We start from the raw sequence: 23,307 nt of genomic DNA, 5'->3' as shown, positions 1-23,307 counted from the left end.
CCTCCCGTCTGAACTTTTAAACAAAAGACATCACGTCCAATTTTACTATTTCGGACTTGCTCACTTCTAGGGAAGAGTAGGGTCCGAAAAAATAACCCAGCCCAGGACAGCATCATTCAGTCAGTCAAATTAGAAGCAAATTTCACAGCAAAATCTCAATGCTGGAGAGAGAGGCACACAGAGGCACACAGCTTCAGCCTCAGGTCAGTTATTAGCCTGTACACAAAGGTATCAATTAAGAGGCCATTATTATTCAGATGTGGCATTCACCAAGATATTAAATAATGTCTGTCCCACAGACTAATTCATAGGAGACAAAAGCAGGCGTGTTTACAGTCTCGAATGGGAACAGAATGTTTCAGCTCCCATGACTGCGCTGCCGGTTCATTAACCATCCGCTCACCAGGGCAGGCAGGGTTGAAAGGTGAGGATTCATTAGCCAATGATTTACAGAAACCCCCCCCCCCCCCAAAAAAAAACTCCACATGTTTACAACGCAAGCTATGGGCTATGGTGGGCTTGTTAGGGTGGGGGTGAAGGTTGCTGGTGCAATATTCAGATATAAAGCGTAGGCAAGGTAAGGGTCACCAATGGGTGATTTTGTTTCTCACAAAAGGAGGCCCTCTTTCTCAGTGGCCATCCCAACACGTCACAGCTGAAGAAAAAAAATCATATATGCTGTACACTTTCTGGAATAATCTTTTTAATAATCTTTATTATTGCCACAAGTAGGCTTACATTAACGCTGCAATGAAGTTACTGTGAAAAGCCCCTAGTCACCACACTCCGGCGCCTGTTCGGGTACACGGAGGGAGAATTCAGAATGTCCAATTCACCTAACAGCGCGTCTTTCAGGACTTGTGGGAGGAAACCGGAGCACCCGGAGGAAACCCACGCAGACACGGGGAGACCGTGCAGACTCCGCACAGACAGTGACCCAAGCCGGGAATCGGACCTGCCGCTGTGAAGCAACAGTGCTAACCACTCTGCAACCGTGCCGCCCTGGTTTAAGAGTCAAAGGCTGGCCCACAAAGACCCCGTTAAATAGTCCCAGATGGAGATTAAATGCCAACTTAGGCTCCTTTCAAAACATCCATCATACTCATTAATTTATTCAAATTAGAGGCCCCAACTCAAATGCCATTTAAAATTTAATATCCATCTAACTCTTCAGACAGGGCCCCATCTAATTTAACACGATTACGGAATGCTACAGAATACTGTAGCTGAATTCCCCCATTAGGATCGATGGTTGGCTCCATACAGCTGCAAACGTATTTGACACCACCCAAAATGCAGCATATCCCAGACAGGGAGCTGTTGCAGAGTTCTTCATAACTGGAGCTGTGCACACAGGGATGCAGAGCTCAGTCCATCCGAGCCTACTGACGGATCAAAAACAAAACTCATACCAACGCAACCTCACACTGCTTCCTCTGCGGAACTGGATCGAGGGCCGACGTCTGGCTGTGACCAACCTTCTATGCTAGAAACTGAAGACAGTGGACTCGTTGGCGTGGGGGGGGGGGGGGGGGGGGGGGCAGCCTCCTGCCATTCTAGTCAACGACCTGGGGCGCAAGTGAGGGGCCTCAGATATAGCTCAAACTTTCACTTATGTAGCCCGTTTAACATACCCGTGTCACCCCCAAGGGACTTCAGACATAATAAAACTCGACACCAGCGTTGTTAGGACAGAGACGACCAAAAATTTGCAAAAGAATCAAGTTTCAAAAGGAGTAACTTTGAAAGGCAAAGATGGATGTTCAAGACACCAGACTGGAGTGTTGAGATCTTGGGGTTTGGGGGGGGGGGGGCAGCATAGCGTGCAAGGCCTGCAGGGAGATGGTGGCATTGTGGTGATGCCACTAGACTAGCCTGGGCCTCTGGGTTACTAATGGTCTGGGGACAAGGGTTCAAAATTCTGAATTCAATTGAAAGAAAATTGAAAGCTAGTCTCAGCAATGGTGAGGATGGCAACCATGAGCAATTGTTGTCAAAACCCATCTGGTTCACTAATGTCCTTTAGGGAGAGAAATCTGCCGTCCTGACGCGGTCTGGCCTACGTGACTCCAGACCCACAGCAACACAGTCGACTTAGCTGCCCTCTGAAACGATCCAGCAAGACACACTACAAAGGGGCAAATAAGGGTCAAGCAACAAATGCTGGCCTTGCCCACGTGACGCTTGTGGAAAAGAGTAAGTAACAAAAAGGAAAAGGCCAGAGAATTTGGAAACCATAATGAGAATTTTTAGTGAAATGTCACTAGTCAATGAGTGGCAATTTCAGGGGACAAAGGGAAGAGGGAAATAGGATGTAAATAAAGGCTGGTTCTTGCATTAGACTGCAGGGGACGAAATTAGAAGAAAACTCTGCTTGGTAGAATTTCTAACCCTTGATGAGAAAGTAAAGAAACTGACCAATACTTTAATGCAGCCAAAATAAAACTAGTGGGGAATTTTTAAAACACCACCAAGCATTCAATCTCCCTTAAGCTGTGGGCCAATTGGTCTCCAGGTTTCATTAACCCCTTCTTACATCTGGAAATATTGTTGGATTTGCTTTAAGCTCAGTCCTCTCCGAAACAGATTTATTCCTCTACAGGTACTGTCCAACTAGGAGTATCTCTGGCACTTTCTGTCTCTCTTTCCCCCTCCCCAAAACTCAAGACATGAAATGAAATGAAAATCACTTATTGTCATGAGTAGGCTTCAAATGAAGTTAATGTGAAAAGCCCCTCGTCGCCATATTCCGGAGCCTTTTTTCCCCCATTCCAGTTGCCTGCACTAGATTGGGGGGGAGGGGGGGAAGAGAGAGAAAGGGGGGGGGGGGGGAAGAGAGAGAAAGGGGAGGGGGAAGGAAGAGACAGAAAGGGGGGGGGGGGAAGAGACAGAAAGGGGGGGGGGAAGAGACAGAAAGGGGGGGGGAGAGAGAGGGGGGGGAGAGAGAGAGGGGGGGAGAGAGAGGGGGGGAGAGAGAGGGGGGGGAGAGAGAGGGGGGGGAGAGAGAGGGGGGGGAGAGAGAGGGGGGGGGAGAGAGAGGGGGGGGGAGAGAGAGGGGGGGGGAGAGAGAGGGGGGGGAGAGAGAGGGGGGGAGAGAGAGGGGGGGGAGAGAGAGGGGGGGGAGAGAGAGGGGGGGGAGAGAGAGGGGGGGGAGAGAGAGGGGGGGGAGAGAGAGGGGGGGGAGAGAGAGGGGGGGGAGAGAGAGGGGGGGGAGAGAGAGGGGGGGGAGAGAGAGGGGGGGGAGAGAGAGGGGGGGGAGAGAGAGGGGGGGAGAGAGAGGGGGGGAGAGAGAGGGGGGGAGAGAGAGGGGGGGGAGAGAGAGGGGGGGAGAGAGAGGGGGGGAGAGAGAGGGGGGGGAGAGAGAGGGGGGGAGAGAGAGGGGGGGGAGAGAGAGGGGGGGGAGAGAGAGGGGGGGAGAGAGAGGGGGGGAGAGAGAGGGGGGGGAGAGAGAGGGGGGGGAGAGAGAGGGGGGGGAGAGAGAGGGGGGGGAGAGAGAGGGGGGGGGAGAGAGAGGGGGGGGGGAGAGAGAGGGGGGGGAGAGAGAAAGGGGGGGGAGAGAGAAAGGGGGGGGAGAGAGAAAGGGGGGGAGAGAGAAGGGGGGGGAGAGAGAAAGGGGGGGGAGAGAGAAAGGGGGGGGAGAGAGAAAGGGGGGGGAGAGAGAAAGGGGGGGGAGAGAGAAAGGGGGGGGAGAGAGAAAGGGGGGGGAGAGAGAAAGGGGGGGGAGAGAGAAAGGGGGGGGAGAGAGAAAGGGGGGGGAGAGAGGAAAGGGGGGGGGAGAGAGAAAGGGGGGGGAGAGAGAAAGGGGGGAGGGAGAGAAAGGGGGGAGGGAGAGAGAAAGGGGGGGGAGAGAGAAAGGGGGGGGAGAGAGAAAGGGGGGGGAGAGAGAAAGGGGGGGGAGAGAGAAGGGGGGGGAGAGAGAAAGGGGGGGGAGAGAGAAAGGGGGGGAGAGAGAAGGGGGGAGGGAGAGAAGGGGGGAGGGGAGAGAAAGGGGGGAGGGGAGAGAAAGGGGGGAGGGGAGAGAAAGGGGGGAGGGGAGAGAAAGGGGGGAGGGGAGAGAAAGGGGGAGGGGAGAGAAAGGGGGGAGGGGAGAGAAAGGGGGGAGGGGAGAGAAGGGGGGAGGGGAGAGAAAGGGGGGAGGGGAGAGAAAGGGGGGAGGGGAGAGAAAGGGGGGAGGGGAGAGAAAGGGGGGAGGGGAGAGAAGGGGGGAGGGGAGAGAAGGGGGGAGGGGAGAGAAAGGGGGGAGGGGAGAGAAAGGGGGGAGGGGAGAGAAGGGGGGAGGGGAGAGAAAGGGGGGAGGGGAGAGAAAGGGGGGTGGGGAGAGAAAGGGGGGAGGGGTGAGAAAGGGGGGAGGGGAGAGAAGGGGGGAGGGGAGAGAAAGGGGGGTGGGGAGAGAAAGGGGGGGAGGGGAGAGAAAGGGGGGAGGGGTGAGAAAGGGGGGGAGGGGGGTGAGAAAGGGGGGGAGGGGAGAGAAAGGGGGGAGGGGGAGAGAAAGGGGGGAGGGGAGAGAAAGGGGGGAGGGGAGAGAAAGGGGGGAGGGGAGAGAAAGGGGGGAGGGGAGAGAAAGGGGGGAGGGGAGAGAAAGGGGGGAGGGGAGAGAAAGGGGGGAGGGGAGAGAAAGGGGGGAGGGGAGAGAAAGGGGGGAGGGGAGAGAAAGGGGGGAGGGGAGAGAAAGGGGGAGGGGAGAGAAAGGGGGGAGGGGAGAGAAAGGGGGGAGGGGAGAGAAAGGGGGGAGGGGAGAGAAAGGGGGGAGGGGAGAGAAAGGGGGGAGGGGAGAGAAAGGGGGAGGGGAGAGAAAGGGGGGAGGGGAGAGAAAGGGGGGAGGGGAGAGAAAGGGGGGAGGGAGAGAAAGGGGGGAGGGGAGAGAAAGGGGGGAGGGGAGAGAAAGGGGGGAGGGGAGAGAAAGGGGGGGAGGGGAGAGAAAGGGGGGAGGGGAGAGAAAGGGGGGAGGGGAGAGAAAGGGGGGAGGGGAGAGAAAGGGGGGAGGGGAGAGAAAGGGGGGAGGGGAGAGAAAGGGGGGAGGGGAGAGAAAGGGGGGAGGGGAGAGAAAGGGGGGAGGGGAGAGAAAGGGGAGGGCAGAGGAGGGGGAGGTGGGGTTCTAAATTACTTGATAACATTAACAGAAGAGACCAGGCCGTCCCCAGAGATCTATTGTACTCTGAAGAGGGCCTAATAGATTCACAGACAGTTCCAGGAGAGGATGAAATATAATTAGTGAAATCCACTTTGAACACAAACACTCACCATCAGCATTAAGGAGAGTTACTGACCAGTAGCAAGAAAATGGCAACAACCAATCTGGGCATTTGTAATTCCTCGATTTAAAAATCACAGGGGCATCGAAAGAACAAATATTTTTCCTCTTCCTGCCATCCAATATCCTCAGATACTAGCTGTAAGGTTCGAGAGGGGCAGGAGGCTGTTTGACTGGGGGAGGCAGAGAGGCCAAGTCATAACCTACCCTACAAGAATCCCTCATCGATTGGAAGGATAAATGAGCTCAGCTCAATAAACAAACAGTAGTAATGTATTTCCTGGTTGGGGTTAGGGAGTCACATCAGCACCATTGACTTGGTGTGATTGGGTAACACTCTTCCCCCAATTGAAATGGAGAGTTTTCTTTTTAACAGGTCACTGGAAACATACCTAACAGCATTCAGTCCCAAACTAGCCCACTCCCAAACTCTCCTCCCCTTTTCAGCACTCGATAGTGTCTATTGTTAACTCAGCAACTGGACATTGAAGTACACCTCGAAAGCTCCCACTCACTGCTGATTAGGAAAACCAATAAAGAAAAAAAAAAGATATCTAATTTCACAGACCAGACAACATCATTCCAACCTCCGGGTTTAACTCTTCCACTTCTGGGAAGTATTCACCAGGCACTGAGAGCTTGAAGAAAAAAACAGCTTGACCATACAATGGTCTGACTGCAGGAGCTGTTTGCCAGATCATAGAGGGGAAGGGGAAGGGGAAGGGGGGGGGGGGGGGTTAATTTAACAACCAGAATTAGAAGGATACACGGAGAGAACGAGCAGACGTGCTCCCCCCTCCCCCCAAAAAAGCACTAAAATTAAGAAATCCCCAACAAAATTTGTTTAATTACAAGACTAACAGCTGCTTAATAGAAACTCCTAACTCGCTAATATTTTGACATGGGAAGTTTTTTTAAGCAGCAAATTGGATTCGGTTATACAGACGAACTGGTTTCTCTTCCCCAGCCAAAGCAGAGTTTTTCCAGCATTTGGTTCTCTGGAAACTCCCAATTTAAAAAAAAAACTTGTGTCAATACAATCCCAGCTACACACACACACGCAAAGCACCCAGAACCAGTTCTCTAATAAAAATGATGGAAGCAGAGCAACAGTTACAACATGGATTTAGACACAGGCAACACTCTAAACCACCTCCCCAAAGAAAAAAAAGGTACTGCAGTTTAATGAGGTCTTAAAGTATAACGTACACAAAACACTTGGATATGCCCTCACTGCATTGAAAAGCATCCCGATTTCTGAGGGACACCACCTGCTTTCTAAACTAGCACCACAAGCCTATGTTGCAATGCAGTGCCTGTACACATTGCAGATACTCCAGTCAGAGTCACTCCCACACAGAACATTGCTCATTCTCTCCCCTCCCCAATCACTATCAGTCCCTGGAAAGATAAAAACAACATACAGGAGGAAAGCTACTTGCCTCAGCCCATGTGTGCGTGTGTGTGTCAGGCAAGCAGGGCTGTCTGCTTTATAAACCAAACCAGCAGCACTGGGAAGGCAACACAGCCCAGAATAGCAAGCAGCGCCCCTGCCAGACTGAGTTTTTTATGAGACTGCTAAACCAATCAGCAAGCTCACAAAACCTCCTGCCTCAACAGCCAATCACATTGGACCTCAAATCTTAACCAATTAGGTGGTCTTTTTGATGTGGACAATACTCTGGATTAGAGTTGGCCAATGGGATTGGATCCAAACAGGCTCTCCCCCCACCACCCACCCCTCACACACACACACACACACTACCCCATCTGCTGTTTCCCACTCATTCATTCCCAGACATTTACAAACAGCTGTTCGATATGTCACATCCAGCTCTCTGCAAAAAGCTCCTCTGGCTCTTCTCCCACCAAGCCAGTCAGACGTTTATCTCGCCCGTAGCTGGGTCCTCAGCACTCTGCGGGCGTGCTGCTCTTGACGGAGTGTTCGGATCCTGCAGTGCAGGCGGCCACTGTTGGGCGCAGTGCTGAGGGAGCGCTGCATTGTCACAGGTGTGGTTTCTGTGATGTGACATTGAAGTGGAGTTCCTGTGCATTTCGGTGGATCATAGGCGACCCTGTGGCACTGGTTTGCAGGGGAGCTCGCCCCAGTGCCCTGGTCAATGTTCCTCAACCAAGATTACTCAAACAGATTACGTGGTTGCTTATCAGAGGGCTCGGCAGCACGGCGGCACAGTGGCTAGCACTGTTGCTTCACCGAGCCAGGGACCCGGGTTCGATTCCCAGCTTGGGTCACTGTCTGTGCGGAATCTGCACGTTCTCCCCCGTGTCTGCGTGGGTTTCCTCCGGGCGCTCCGGTTTCCTCCCACAAGTCCCGAAAGACGTGCTTGTTAGGTGTCTTGGACATTCTGAATTCTCCCTGTGTACCCAAACAGGAGTGTGGCGACTAGGGGTCACAGTAACTCCATTGTAATGTAAGCCGACTTGTGACAACAATAAAGATTATTATTATTTGTGAGAGCTTGCTGTGCACAAATTGGCCTTTGTCCATAGAAACCCTACAGTGCAGAAGGAGGCCCTTCAGCCCATCGAGACTGCACCCACCCTTTGAAAACAGGTAAATACCTGAACTAGCTCCGACCAACATATGAGACGGCACTGCCTCTAAAGGAGCACTCTACCCAGGCCCACTCCCCTGCCCTATCCCCGTAACCTTGCCTAACCTTTGGATGTTAACGGGCAATTTAGCATGACCAACCCACCCAACCTGCTCATCTTTGGACTGTGGGAGGAAACCCACGCAGACACGGGGAGAATGTGCAGACTCCGCACAGACAGTCACCCGACGCCAGAATCGATCCCTGGCGCTGTGAGGCAGCAATGGTGGTCACCATGCGCCCCTCCATTTCAGCAGTGACCAATTGCTCTTCAAATGTGGTTGTCAGTACTTTGGGAAGTCTTGAGATCGAATAACACACTTTATAAATACAAGTTCCTTTTTTTGACAAAGCTGGACTTTAAATCCTTGAACTCAGCTTCCACCTGTTAAAGGGCCAGTCTGTTAACACATTTAGCTCCAAGCACGCTTGCTAACACTCGGTCACAGTACAGCTCTGTACCTTTATTAGAGGCAGTGCCGTCTCAAATGTTGGTCGCAGCTAGTTCAGGTATTTACCTGTTTTCCATATTCTACCCGAGGCAAAAAGAAAAGATTGGCTTTTCTGCCAATGACCTCAGCCTGCCCCAGAGCGCTTTCAAACCAATGAAATATTTTGCAAGTGCAGAACCTCAGCTGCAGCCGACAGCTTCACGCTGATGACACATGCCACCATCTGGAGTCACTGCCAGGGTGATGAACACTATGTCCCTCCATCGAGGAACAGAATGCTAATTCCTCATTGGTGATTGTGTTAACATTTTGGGATTTTCTTTCCCCCTTTTTTTGACACCAGATATTTTTTGGTTTCCATGTTCCAGGCGTCAGTGTTTGAGATGGTTAAAGAATTCAACAGGGGAGGTGGAGGGAAGGGAGGGCGGCCTTATGGCGGAGTGGGTAACGGCCCTATCTCTGAGCCAGAGGTTCCAGGTCCGAGTCCCACTTCAGGACTTGATGCCCGTGGAAGGTGTGTTCATAATGTGGCCAAAGAGGTTGACTCCCATCCTGTAATTCCTTCCAACATGCCTGATGGCTAGCGGTCAGAGTGGTCCTTTGCCAAGCACAACCATGGACCAATCCAATGGGAGTCACCAACACCCTGCTAGCATGTGGCATCCGCAGGAGGAAGAGAGAGTGGGGAACTAAAAAATGAAAATCGCTTATTGTCACAAGTAGGCTTCAAATGAAGTTACTGTGAAAAGCCCCTAGTCGCCACATTCTGGCGCCTGTTCGGGGAGGCTGTTACGGGAATCGAACCGTGCTGCTGGCCTGCCTTGGTCTGCTTTCAAAGCCAGCGATTTAGCCCTGTGCTAAACAGACCCCCCATTTCCTCTGGAAGAGAAAAACTCAGAAACACGGGGCAGAACCTGAAAATTAGAACTAGCCTATTCAGGGGCAATGCCAAGCGCTCCTTCCACAAAGAGGGGTCAAAACCCAGAACTTTCTCTCCCAAGAAACTGTTGAACATATAATAGTAATCTTTATTATTGTCACAAGTAGGTCTACATTAACACTGCAATGAAGTTATTGTGAAAATCCCCTCGTCGCCACATTCCGGCGCCTGTTCGGGTACACTGAGGGAGAATTCAGAATGTCCAATTCACCTAACAGCACGTCTTTCGGGACTTGTGGGAGGAAACCGGAGCACCCGGAGGAAACCCACGCAGACACGGGGAGAACGTGCACACTCCGCACAGACAGTGACCCAAGCCGGGATCGAACCCTGGCCCCTGGCGCTGTGAAGCAACAGTGCTAACCACTGTGTTAAACTGAGATTGATATCTATTTGTTGCTAAGGGGATTTAGGGTTACGGGACCCAAATGGATAATCGAAGCTGAATCATTATTTCCGTGAATGGGAGAACAGAATCAAGGGGATGAATGGCCTTTTTGGGATGGAACACAACCAATCAGTGAGGCACTCCCTCTGCTGTGCGTAACTCTTAACCTATCAGCAACCATAATCTTCCAATCAGACACGCAGCTCCCTCAGTGAGGAGTGGAGCATCTGGTGTGTTAACCGGTTCTCCGTGCTGGGATTCTGCTCTTGTTTTTGCTGGCTCTCGTCCCGAGGGGCGATTGTTTACATGGGAACGTTCCCTGATAATAAGATGCTGTCTTTGCAATGGTTTCCGAAATGATTATTTTCCGAACGCTGATGATCGGATAACTACAGGGTCTAGATGCAAATTGCTTTTAATGGCTTCCTCTGATTAGACCAGCGTGAGAATACTGACAAATTCGAGTTTATAGAACACCCGTCACTGGGCAAAACATTTAAGGTGTTCCGCGGGAGCATTGTCAAACAATAAATTGACCATAAATGGAGATGTTAGGGTGAATAACCAAAAGCTTGGGTCAAAGAGATGGGTTTTGGGGGACCGTCGTAAAGGCGGAGACAGAGGGGTTTAGGGAGTGAGTGCCAGCGTTTAGGGTCTGGGCAGGCATAGCCCCTTCAGTTCCTCAGCTAAGATCAGCTCAATCAGCAGAGGCCAGGAATTAAACTCTGCGCCCGTGAGGGGATCGCTGCCCTTTCCCAGGCCTGGGCCAGGGTCAGTGTTACCGAGGACCGAGTTTATTGAGCAGCTGGCTACACAACAACCTCCCCACCCCCCTCCCCCACCCCACCCCAAACCCCTCCCCCCAGTCCCACTCGAGGGACCGGTGGGACCTGCACTTGTCTTGCACAGTGTGAAAACAGGTTCAGTCTTCACAGCTCATTTACATGCTGCCCCGAAGCCATTGATTCAGTCCTCATGTTGTGGGAGAGCCACATACAAAAGCATCTGGGTTCAGCTCGTGACATCACTGGAGGGTCCAGTTCTCTCCGAGCCTGAGAATTCGCGGCCATTAACCCTGCACACACCAGAGAGCCTACAATGCCCAATCTGTGGGCCACCGTTTCCATTAACCCCCTCCATGCTCCTCAATATCCAGATTGTACACCCACAGCATTCGTTAACCCCTTTCCTCCCCCTCCATTAACACTGTCCATCTCCACAGTCCCCTCTGACACCTGCACACCTCCCTGCATTGATCTTATCCCCAACCACCATCACAGAAACAAGTCACACACGCAAGCATCCGAGTTAGGAGCAGGAGGAGGCCATTCGGCCCCTCGAGCCTGTTCCGCCATTCAATAAGATTGCGGTTGATCTGGTTGTAACCTCAACACCACATTGCTGCTGACCCCCTGATAACCTTTCACCCCCTTGTTGTTCATCAAGAATCTATCCGGCTCGGCCTTAGAAATATTCACAAATTCTGCTTCCACTGGCTTGTGAGGAAGAGAGTTCCCGAGCCCCCCTCTGAGAGAAAGAAATTCCCCTCATCTCTGTCTTAAATAGATGACCCCTTGGGCGGGATTCTCCGACCCCCCCGCCGGGTCGGAGAATCGTCGGCGTGAATCCCGCCCCGAAGCCGGCTGTCAAATTCTCCGGCGCCGGGGTTCCGGTGGGGGCTGGAATCTCGTCGCACCGTTCGGGGGCCGTTGGCAACGCCCCCCCCCCTCCCCCCCCGGTGATTCTCCGGCCCGCGATGGGCCGAGCGGCCGCCCGTTTTCGGCCGGTCCCGCCGGCGTAAATCGAACCAGGTCCGTACCGGCGGGACCTGGCTCTACGGGCGGCCGGCAGAGTCCTCGGGGGGACGCGGGGGGGATCTGGCCCCGGGGGGTACCCCCACGGTGGCCTGGCCCGCGATCGGGGCCCACCGATCCGTGGGCGGGCCTGTGCCGATGGGGGCACTCTTTCCCTCCGCACCGGCTGCTGTCAACCTCCGCCATGGCCGGCGCGGAGAAGAACCCCCCTGCGCATGCGCTGGGATGATGCCAGCACACGCTGGCATTCCCGCACATGTGCCAGCTCGCGGAGGCCCTTCCGCGCTGGCTGGCGCAGCGCCAACCCCGCCGGTGCCGGCCTAGCCCCTGAAGGTAAGGAGGGTTCCGCACCTTCCGGGCCCGATGCCGGAGTGGTTCACGCCACCCCTCGCCGCCGGTACGGCCCACCTCGCCGGGTAGGGAGAATCCCGCCCCTTATTTTTAAACAGGGCCCCCAAGTTCTAGATTCTTCCACAAGAGGAAACATCCTCCCCACACCCACCCTTTCAACACCCCCTCAGGAACTTAAAGGTTTCGATCAAGTCGCCTCTCACTCTGCTAAACTCCAGTGGATACAAACCCAACCTCTCCAACCTTTCCTCATCAGGCAACCCGCCCATTCCTGGTGTTAGTCTGCTAAACCCTCTCTGAACTGCTTCCAACACATTGACATCTTTCCTTCAATCAGGACAGTAAGAAGTTTTACAACACCAGGTTGAAGTCCAACAGGTTTGTTTGAAACACGAGCTTTCGGAGCGCTGCTCCTTCCTCCTTCCTTCACCTGAGGAAGGAGCAGCGCTCCGAAAGCTAGTGTTTGAAACAAACCTGTTGGACTTTAACCTGGTGTTGTAAGACTTCGTACTGTGCTCACCCCAGTCCAACACCGGCATCTCCACATCCTGGCTTCAATCAGGACACCTGGTTGTTATCTGATCATTATTATGATGCTGTGTAACATTTCCTATAATAGCAGGAACACTTTTAAAAAGTCCGGAATTGGCTGGCAATCACTTCAGGACATCTTGAGAGCATGAAAGTGTTTCTATTAATGCAAATGTTTTTTCTAAATTTTAGTTTCCAATAATTGGATATGTACTAATTCTAGAAGAGAGACGGCTGACTGGGTGTATTAATGCTTGTATAGAAGATTTATATATTAGAAAAACGTACATGTGGAATCTGCACAGAGTGACTAAGGTAGCTAGGATACAAAACCGAGTTTCTATTTCACTCCCCAGAGCGTTCTCCCGCCTGTTGCTACTTTATTATCGAACCACAAGCTGCGAGTCTGTTTCTTGTATCGACCAAATGACCACACAACCAATATGTTAGTTCAAAAGACAGTTTATTATTAAACACAAGGCGTATCTCTCTGTGCAATGGTGCACGCGGCTACGTATTAAACTACACCTATCAACTAAGATGACCTTTACTTAATTTCTGGGTGACCGGCTCTGTGCGGGTAGATAAGGCCTTTATCTGAGTCCCCACGTGTGTCGGCTGGAAATCGTCAGGTTCTTTTTGGCTGCGGCTCGTCTCTCTCAGGTACTATCGCGGGTCTTGAACTTGGCTGGTCATTATGCTGCGATTGGAGTGGGCACAGGCTGGTCCCAAAAGAGGTTCCTGCACACTTCTGGGCAGCCGTTTGCAAAGATACAAGCTGCAGCTTGTCTGTGTCCCAAACCTGACCACAATTCCCATCATTCTTTGCAGGCGGCCATTTTAGATGGCCACACGCCTCGCCCTCCATTTAGGCCGGGGTTTTTATACTACCCAGGCTCTCCTTTTTAAGGAGAGGCCCAGCCCCTATATCAGGGAAAACTCAGCTGAGGTCACGGGGAAACTGATGTTCCGTACCCTGTGACCTTCGTGGGGGTTGTAACAATATATATCCACATATAAATATTTAAAAAGAAAGCTGGGTATGCAAGTCTGACTCTCTCTCTCTGTTTCTGTCTCTGTCTCTCTTCCCGTGGTCTCAGATCCTGCGGTAAAATTCCAATCTTGAGACCGCTATCCCCCTGGAGAGCCCTGACATCCCTGTCTCCTCAGGGAACTGTCCCACCGTCACTGGATCACACCAACACAGCCAACCCATCTTGGGTCAGGAGGCACGTGTTTCCCACCTGTCGGGAATGTGCCCATTTCTGACCAATCACTGATCTCGCCTGTGTCAGCGGGTATGGACCAGCCAGCCATTCTTGGCCTTGTTCTCAAAACAAAATCATAATTTCACATGACATCAAAGTGGAAATTCCATCAGAAGTTTGGGGATCGGGGCTGTTTTGTTTTAAACATTATCAGAGACCCCTCCCACCCAGGCATTGCCCTCTTCCAGACCCTTCCAGCAGTCAGAAGGTACAGAAGTCTGAAGACCCGCACATCCAGACATAGGAACAGCTTCTTCCCCAGAGCTACTAGACTCCTCAACGACTCCCCCCTCGGACTGATCTGTTCTCTGTAAGAACACTATTCACGATGCCCTATGCTGCTCTTGCTCATAAAGAACAAAGAAAAGTACAGCACAGGAACAGGCCCTTCGGCCCTCCAAGCCCGTGCCGACCATGCTGCCCGACTAAACTAAAATCTCCTCACTTCCTGGGTCCGTATCCCTCTATTCCCATCCTCTTCATGTATTTGTCAAGTTGCCCCTTAAATGTCACTATCGTCCCTGCTTCCACCACCTCCTCCGGTAGCGAGTTCCAGGCACCCACTATCCTCTGTGTAAAAAAACTTGCCTGGTACATCTCCTCTAAACCTTGCCCCTCACGCCTTAAACCTGTGCCCCCTAGTAATTGACCCCTCCACCCTCTCTGACTATCCACTCTGTCTATGCCCCTCATAATTTTGTAGACCTCTATCAGGTCGCCCCTCAACCTCCGTCGTTACAGTGAGAACAAACCGAGTTTATTCAACCGCTCCTCATAGCTAATGCCCTCCATACCAGGCAACATTCTGGTAAATCTCTTCTGCACCCTCTCTAAAGCCTCCACATCCTTCTGGTAGTGTGGTGACCAGAATTGAACACGATACTCCAAGTGTATCTGCTTTGTTTGGCCCCTTGTTCCGCACTGTAACCAATCACTGTTTGTCGATGTACCATTTGTCAATGTTCTCTGTTGATTATTCTTGTGTCTACTGTGTACGTACTGTGTACGTTCCCTCGGCCGCAGAAACATACTTTTCACTGCACTTCGGTACATGTGACAATAAATCAAATCAAATCAGAATCAGAATCAGTCCATCCTCAATTTGTTTTTGCAAAACTATACTTTATTCATAAAATATCTGAAAGGACATTACAAACATTTCAAAGTGGCCATCACACAAAGTGCAATAATATTCAGGTTCTCTACATGCTCCACCTTGCCCTCTGAGGTGCTTCAATACAGTCGAAGAAACATTACAGACAGTTCAAAGTGGTCTATCTTTATTAGTGAAAACTGCTGCTGAGTTCACTGCGTTGGGGCTGATCCTCAGGCATTCCGGGATGATCCTGAGCTCCATAGTTCTTTTAAGCACGCTTAATTAATTGTAGCGCACAAAGACTCACGAGAGACGAATAGAGATGAAGTCGATGAGGCTTTATTAAGCGTGACTTGTTCCCCGCAGTTCAGTAGCAGACTGGGCTGCGGGGGAGAACTCCTGGTTTTTATACTCCGCCTTCAGGGCGGAGCTAGAGGTCAACAGCCAACCAGGACCCGGGATCTGTCAGCCAATGACATCACGGCTTCACAGTCCCACATGACCCCTAATGCATACTACCACACCCCCTAACAGGATGAAGCAGTAAGCCGGGAATGAGGTCGACAAGGATTGAGCACTGAGGAAGATAGCGGGCACCATCTACCGCCTGGATTACGCCCGAATGGGAGCACCACGCAGCTGGTAGATGCCGGGAGAGGTCTCCCGCGGGCTTCCTGACCCAGTACGCCTCGCGAGATCTGGGTAGATTTTGTGAGGGGTCGCGATCGGGAACCCGCCCACAATGGGTGGTACCAAGACACGCATGCCTAAGTAGGCTTAAAACCCGCTGAGGAGTGCTGACCCGGGATGTATTGGACTCCCGACATCTACCAGCCTCCCCAGAGAGTCCCCACCTGGGCACCTTTCAGTACTGGTCCACATAAACGTGGACCCAGTGGAAGGGCATCCAGGGGGTCTCCCGGCCCTTCGGAAGCCCCTGGGTGGCCAGGGACAGGGCAGGGTGGCTCCCTGGTCCTCCCCCTTGAACGCACGCATCTTGGCACTGCAGGCCAGCACCTTGGCACTGCAAAAGGGGCTCAGGTGGCACTGCAAAGCCACCAGAAGCACTGCCAGGCTGCCTGGTTGCCGTTCCAGGGTGCCAGGATGGCACGGCCAAGGATCTGGGCTTGTGGAGACCCATGCTCATGAAAGGAGGGTGGAGGGGGGGATTCTTTTGAGGGCCTCGGAGATCGGGACGCCACAAGAAATGGCACCCTGATAGGACGCACGTGGCCCTCCCCTGCCCACCTCTGACTGAGGGCCTGGGCATTAACCTGAAGCATTAATCGGCAGAGAATTTAACGAGAGCAAGTTTGGTGTGTTGTGCGACGCTGCTCAGACCTGTGAGCCCAACGTTGAATTTTTCATGAGAAAACCTGGCTTTAGCTGATCAATATTTTCTGTTCCGGATGAAAACAGAAGCTTTCAAAGCCAATTATGAGATGAATACGTTCCCCATCCAGTCCGCCAATTGCACAAGGACAACAGGGATTCATCAGAAATTCCCAGCTGTTAGCCGCTGGGTTTCAACCTGAAATTCAGGATGAGATAAGAAAGGACACGGATAAAGGGAAGACTGGGTGGGATTTGTACTCAAACAGCAGGATGAAGGTCGATTAGACAATGGACGAGATAAAGACTGGGGCACTGACAATGGCAATTGTCACGATTGTTACAATGAGAGGCCTCAACATCTATTCCTACTGGAATTAGAGCAGGAAGGACAGGGGTGGGGAGGGGGGGTATCACATCACCTGATCACGTCTCCGAAGAAAAATAATCAAGTGCTTCACACAAATAAATTATCAAAGTTCAGGCGCTGTTGTCGTGGCAGCAGTCAACATATGCACAGCAGGATCCCACAAAACAGCAGTGAGGTGAGCACCTGTTTTTTTTTTAGTTATTCTTGATTGAGGGCTGAATATCGGCCAGGCCATCAGGGGAAAACGTCCCTGCTCGTCTTCAAAATGGGGGCCTGGGATCCTTTACAGCCAGCTGAGAGGTGTGACATCCCATCCAAAAGACATCAACTCTGACAGTGCAGCACTCCCTCACTAGGCCTGTCCAGGTCTCGGTGCAGCCAGGCAGCTGGTACTTGTTTCGTTGGATGGTGTCTATTTTAATGAGTTAGTGCATTTCTACTGGGATGGCGTGCTCGGCAATTTAAACAGAGGCTGGATGTTTCCGTGAGAGTGAATAATTTAACTGCTGCACACTCTGCTATCTGACCTTAGTGGAACTGGCAAGTGGGTTTATTCATTTTATTTTGGAGTAGGGCAATGATTTATTCATCGGCAGCCTCCTCAGCCTTCTGTAAATTGGAGCGCTGCTGATGTAACCTAACCCGACTCTGTGCTCAGTAACCTACATTGGCCCCGGGTCTGGTAGCCTCAGTTTTCTCATCTGTGTTCAAATCTCTTCATGGCCTCACCCCTCCGATCTCTGCAAACTGCTCGGGCCCCACAACCCTCTGAGACCTCTGAGCCACTTCAATTCCGGCCTCTTGAACATCCCCGATCTTCATTATGCCATCATTGGCAACCGTATTTTCAGCTACCTGGGTTCAAAGCTCAGAAATTCACTCCCCTGGCCTCTTTCCCACCCCCCACCCCCCAAGGTTGCTCCATAAAATTTACCTCTTCAACCAAGCTTTCAGTTGCCTGTCTTAATAACTCCTCAGGATAGTGTCCTAGGCCCAACCATCTTCAGTTGCTTCATAAATGACCTTCCTTCCACCATAAGGTCAGAAGTAAGGATGTCTGCGAGTGCCTGCACAATGTTCAGCACCATTCGCGACTCCTCAGATAATGAAGCAGTCCCTGTCCAAATGCAGCAAGACCTGGACAATATCCCGGCTTGGGCTGACAAGTAACAAGTTACATTCGCACCATAGAAGAGCCAGGCAATGACCATCTCCTACAAGAGAGGATCTGACCATTGTCCCTTGACATTCAATGGCATTAGCATTGCTGAATCCCCCACAATCAACATCCTGGGGGTTACCATTGATCAGAAACTGAACTGGACTAGCCATATTAATACTGTGGCTACCAGGGCAGGTCAAAGGCTAGGAATCCTACAACAAGTAACTCATCTCCTGACCCCCCAAAAGCCAGGCCGCCATCTACAAGGCACCAGTCAGGAGTGTGATGGAACACTCTCCACTGGCCTGGATGAGCGCAGCTCCAACAACACTCAAGAAGCTCAACACCACCCAGGACAAAGCAGCCCCGCCTGATTGCTCCCCCTTCCACAAACATTCAAACCCTCCACCACCGACAAACAGTGGCAGCTGCATGTACCATCTACAAGATGCACTGCAGTAAGTCACCAAGGTTCCTTCGACAGCATCTTCCAAATCCAAGACAACTACCATCTAGAAGGACAAGAGCAGCAGATACCTGGGAACCCCACCACCTGGAGGCTCCCCTCCAACTCACTCACCACCCTGACTTGGAAATATATCGGCCGTTCCTTCACTGTCGCTGGGTCAAAATCCTGGAACTCCCTCCCTAACAGCACAGTGGGTGTACCTACACCTGAAGGACTGCAGCTCACCACCACCTTCTGAAGGGCAACTCGGGATGGACAACAAATGCTGTCCTAAACAGCAACGCCCACATCCCGTAAATTAATTTTTCAAAAATCTCCTAATGTTACTCGATGTGAGTCCTTGTCAGATTACCTTGGGACGTTTTACTACATTGAACGTGCTATATAAATGCAAGTTGTCAGATCTACATTTTAAACAGTCATCACCTTTAGCTAGTATTAAGAATCCCGCTGGTGTTGCCTGTGAGAGTGTCTCAAAACCCCAAAGGATAACCTGAAAGGCTGGCTCTTCATGATATATATTTGTTTGGAATAATGTGAGGCAGCAGGTACAACCCAGTGAGGAACCAATCCCGTCATTGTGTAAACAATTAATAAAGAACATTTATTCAAATAAAAGAAGAAAAAAAACAGCAAAAGACTGATACACACTGAGACACATAAATATATGAATAACTAAATACACCGTTTTATCTGAAGTTACGTCTTGTTCCCAAAATATACCCACGTTCCCTGAACTCACTGAGACCCCCCTTTTCCCAAGCATCATCCAATTTTAGTCACTCTATAGGTCAAATCCAGTTAATAGTTACTGCACAACACTGCTTAGGTGACCAAGTCTGGGAAAATGTCTCTTCCTGGTTCAGTGAAGACAGAAAACTGCGTCTTCTTGAGGACAATATCTGCAATCTGCCGTGACTCTGAGTGTTAGATGGAACAGGCCTCCGTGGCTCGGATCATAGATGGAACTGACCTGCCTGGGTGTTGGATGGAGAACCTGCCTCCCTCCCCAATGAGGGTGCCAGCAGTTATACTGTTCAGCCTCTTTGATATTCCCCTCCGTGGATCCTGCTGTCTACCTCACTCAAATTCCTTGCATGTAGAAATTATCATTTGTATAACTCCACTGATCTCTGCTAAACAATGTTTCTGATATGGTCATTGACATCTCAATGTCTCTAGATGCCTGCTAATCTTGTTACTTTGCAGTCATTTTATTTTATCTCAAATTCATTGTTAATTTAATTAATTTCCCACATTCCTAACACTAAAAATTTGGCTTTGCTCCCAAGATCTCAGTCAGTAAATACCTGGCCAAAGGGCCAGGAGGTCATATAGACAATGGGTGGGATTTTACAGTCTTTCACTCCAGTTCCAACAAAGGTGACCCCCCAGCGGAAAACATGCCACAGTGGGGCCTGAAAATCCTGCCCCACAAATATTTCAGCTTTAGTCTCTTCTTGGTGCTGCATAACTCATCCCAGCCACCAGTGGGCGCCAGTGCTGCAATTGGTCTCAGTGTCCAATCTTGGCCAGGGATATATACATAGAACATACAGTGCAGAAGTAGGCCATTCGGCCCATCCAGTCAGCACCGACCCACTTAAGCCCACACTTCCACCCTATCCCCATAACCCAATAACCACTCCTAATCTTTTTGGACACTAAGGGCAAATTAACATGACCAATCCAACTAAGCTGCACATCTTTGGACCGTGGAAGGAAACCGGAGCACCCGGAGGAAACCCACGCAGACATGGGGAGAACGTGCAGATTCCGCCCAGACAGTGACCCAGCGGGGAATCGAACCTGGGACCCTGGCGCTGTGAAGCCACAGTGCTAACCACTATGCTACCGTGCTGCCCATCTCAAGTTCCTTCATCGGTTCAGTGACCCCTGCTGTGAAATAGTGTGAGCTCACTATTTGTTTGCAAGGATATGGTTAAAATGACAGGATGGCACAAAATGGATAGGAATGACCCTCGAACATCTGTCATCCTCCTACATACTGCCAACTGTTTCTGTTTTATCACCCACTCCAGGGTCTTGAGGACATCAGCCAAGCTGACACTCCCAGAGTACTAAGGGAGCACTGCACTGTTGCCCCTGTCACCCTATGCATCACAAACACTAAACCGAGGCCCCGTCTGCCCTCCTCGGCCCTCTCAAAAGATTGGATAGAAGTATTTTGATGAAGAGGGAGGGAGTTCCAGGATTTTGACCCAGCGACAGTGACAAACGGCGATACATTTACAAGTCAGGGTGGTGAGTGGCTCAGAGAGGCACTTACGAGTGGTGGGGTTCCCAGGTATCGACTGCCCTCGTCCTTCCCGGTGGTAGAGGCCGTTAGTTTGGAAGATCTTATCGAAGGAGCCTTGGTGAGTTGCTGTATAATCCTGTAAAGTGCGTTTAACAAGGCTTTGTGCAACTTCAAACTTTAATAATGTCAGATTTGTACATAATAGAAGCAAACTGGAGAAAGTGCATAGGAATATAATCATAAAGTTGTAACATAATACAGTCCAAATTCTGTACCTCACGTTATGATACCTTGGGCTACAAGAATCATTGAATCTCTACAGTGCAAAAGGAGGCCATTCGGCCCATCGAGTCTGCATCAGCCCTTGGTCAGGGCTCCCTACTTAAGCCCACGCTCCACCCTATTCCCGTAACCCAGTAACCCTACTGAACCTTTTGGACATTAAGGGCAACTTACCATGGCCAATCCACCTACGCTAATAATAATAATCTTTATTAGTGTCACAAGTAGGTTTACATTATCACTGCAATGAAGTTACTGTGAAAATCCCCTCGTCGCCACATTCCGGCGCTTGTTCGGGTACACTGAGGGAGAATTCAGAACGTCCAATTCACCGAACAAGCACGTCTTTCGGAACTTGTGGGAGGAAACCGGAGCACCCGGAGGAAACCCACGCAGACACGTGGAGAACATGCAGACTCTGCACAGACAGTTACCCAAGCCGGGAATCAAACCCGGGTCCCTGGTGCTGTGAAGCAACAGTGCTAACCACTGTGCTATCATGCCTGCACATTGTGCGATCAATTCCAGACCCACTTGAACCGGAGTCACAACACAATTTAAATTAACAAATAATTCATAGAAAAACACCCATAGTCTTTGGCCCTTGACTGCCCAATAACAACAGTAACCCGGTTTGTAAATTTAAACATAATTAAGTTTATTAATAACAATAACTAAAATTAAATATGCAGCAAATACAACAGGTTAACTATTATCTAATTCCTAACCATCCACCACTTAAACTCCCACTCTCTACACATGCATAAGACAGACAAACATAGAGGAGAGGAGATGGGTGTAAAAATAATAATGAAAATTAAAAGATGAGTCTTTGTTTCAGATGGTTCTTTCTGCCACACCTTTCTTCAATCTAGGCTGTCAGATGGAGATTCGATTTCCAGGCAGTAATGGTTTTCACTGCAGATTCATTCAGGTCTCTACAGTTTCAGAAATACAGTAGCTTTTCTGGAGAGAGAGAGAGAGAGAGAGTGAGGGAAGAGCAAGTTCTTTCCTCTGAGCGTCCAGGACTCCATCTGCTTCCCATGGCCCCCTGAAAATCATGCCCCCTCAGACAGGATCCAATCACCGCCTGTTACCAGACGGAATACGGCCTTATGGCCAATTCATTGGCCACCAGCCAACCGATTGAACGGAATGCCACCGATCCCTCGGGTGCCAGAAAGTCTGAGTTCTGCAGTTCAAAGCTGGCACAGACTTCTGTTTTATAACTTTTGAATTCCTCATTTCCCCAGCTCGACTTAAAGGTACATGTCCGGTCAGCGTCCAAGGGTCAAAATGATGACAGCAAAAATAAAGAAGGGGGGAATCAGCACTCGACATAACCATCATCTTCTGCGCTACATCCTTCCATCTTGTCTCCCAAGGCGGTTGTAAATATTCTCCCGTTGCTGCTGAAAGATTTCAGCCGGAATCTTCCGGCGTTGGGGATTCTCTTTTCCCGCCAGCAGTGCGCAGCCCCGCCCATGGGGCTCCCCCCGGGAGCATGGTGTGGCTTCGATGGGAAATCCCACTGACAAGTGGCAGGAAGGGAGAATTCCGCCACCAGCGATTTTGTGTTGAACTTAACGAATTATGCTTTCAAATGCCATTTGGAGCTTGTTTCCAATATTAACATCCTGTGTGTTTTGTCTGTACACCTATATTGTACAGTGATGGATCTGGTTTGCCAAAGCTCCCGATCACCCATTCATCATCATGCACTGAACTCATTCTAATTTCAGAATTAAGCTTGACAGGAAGTTTGACAGGAATTAAACACCCAGCTTAAAGCCCCAAACAACATAACCTCTTCATTGTCTTCGGGCCAACACCTCTCACCGATTCATAGCATGACACAACACAGAAAGTCCATTCAGCCCATCGTTAGCTTTTTGAAAGATCTATCCAATTGGACCCATTCTCCGCTCTTTCCCCACAGCCCTGCAAGTCTCCACCCCCCCCCCCCCCCCCTGCATGCCCCCCATTCCAAGTAACCATCCAATTTGTTTCTGAAATGTTATGATTTAATTTGTTTCCACTGCCGTTCCGTCGGGGCAACGTATAAACCCGCTACGTATCGCAAATTCTAATTCGCCGCCGATTATTTTAAACCTGCACCACTCGGTATTTTGCCCCTGCCCCCAGTTTCTCTTTTTTTACTCCATCGAAACCCTTTATGATTTTACGAAATGGTCCCTTCACTCTTTCTATTCACAGGGGAACAACTCCCCGCTGTGACGCAGGAACACCGGACCATGGCAGAGTGGGAATAGTCACAGAGAAGTTTGCGTTAAGTTGTCCTGAATTTCCTTCCCCCTCTTGGCAGAAGTGTGTGTGGCACAAAATAGACAACTGGAGAGCGTAGAAGGAGCGGATATGCTGCCGGTATTCGGTTTAGGAAAGGTTCTTTCCCAGGACTGCGCCCGTGAGAATTTGTCTTACTTCCGTCCTGGTGGCCTTTGTCGAAGAGGTTTAATCGTGATGACAGATGGTAGATAATTAGCAAAATAAAGTTTGAGGCCTTCGCAGAGGGTCTCACAAGGCCTACACTTTGATGAACAACTTCTTTGGCTCCAGTAGATGGCGGGGAGACTAGTTTGGGTCCGGGTGCCATTAACCACTGTTATCCTTTGTGTCTGATGGTGATGTTGGGGAGGGTTGATGCCATTGATTGTCCCGAGCTCCTGCTGGGTCCCATTGTCATTGTGACACAGTGACTTCCCATC

The 23,307-nt window shown here is 50.7% G+C and overlaps 1 protein-coding gene across 7 annotated transcripts in view; it reads right to left on the bottom strand.

Moving 5' to 3' along the window:
• Positions 1-6,799, bottom strand: part of LOC140403183 (uncharacterized) — a 53,805-nt gene extending 47,006 nt beyond the window's left edge. For 5 of the 7 annotated variants that reach the window (XM_072490910.1, XM_072490913.1, XM_072490908.1 and 2 more), the window contains exon 1: positions 6,694-6,799. The gene's annotated coding sequence lies outside the window, so the exon portion shown is untranslated. Of the gene's footprint in view, positions 1-5,241; positions 5,419-6,693 lie in introns of those variants that run through there. The other 2 variants (XM_072490912.1, XM_072490915.1) reach the window with 1 other exon arrangement.
• Between the last annotated feature and the right edge of the window lie 16,508 nt (positions 6,800-23,307).

This window comes from Scyliorhinus torazame, chromosome 27, assembly GCF_047496885.1.
Source record: "Scyliorhinus torazame isolate Kashiwa2021f chromosome 27, sScyTor2.1, whole genome shotgun sequence".
Lineage (NCBI taxonomy): Eukaryota > Metazoa > Chordata > Chondrichthyes > Carcharhiniformes > Scyliorhinidae > Scyliorhinus > Scyliorhinus torazame.
This window is presented reverse-complemented; position numbering and strand designations above follow the sequence as displayed.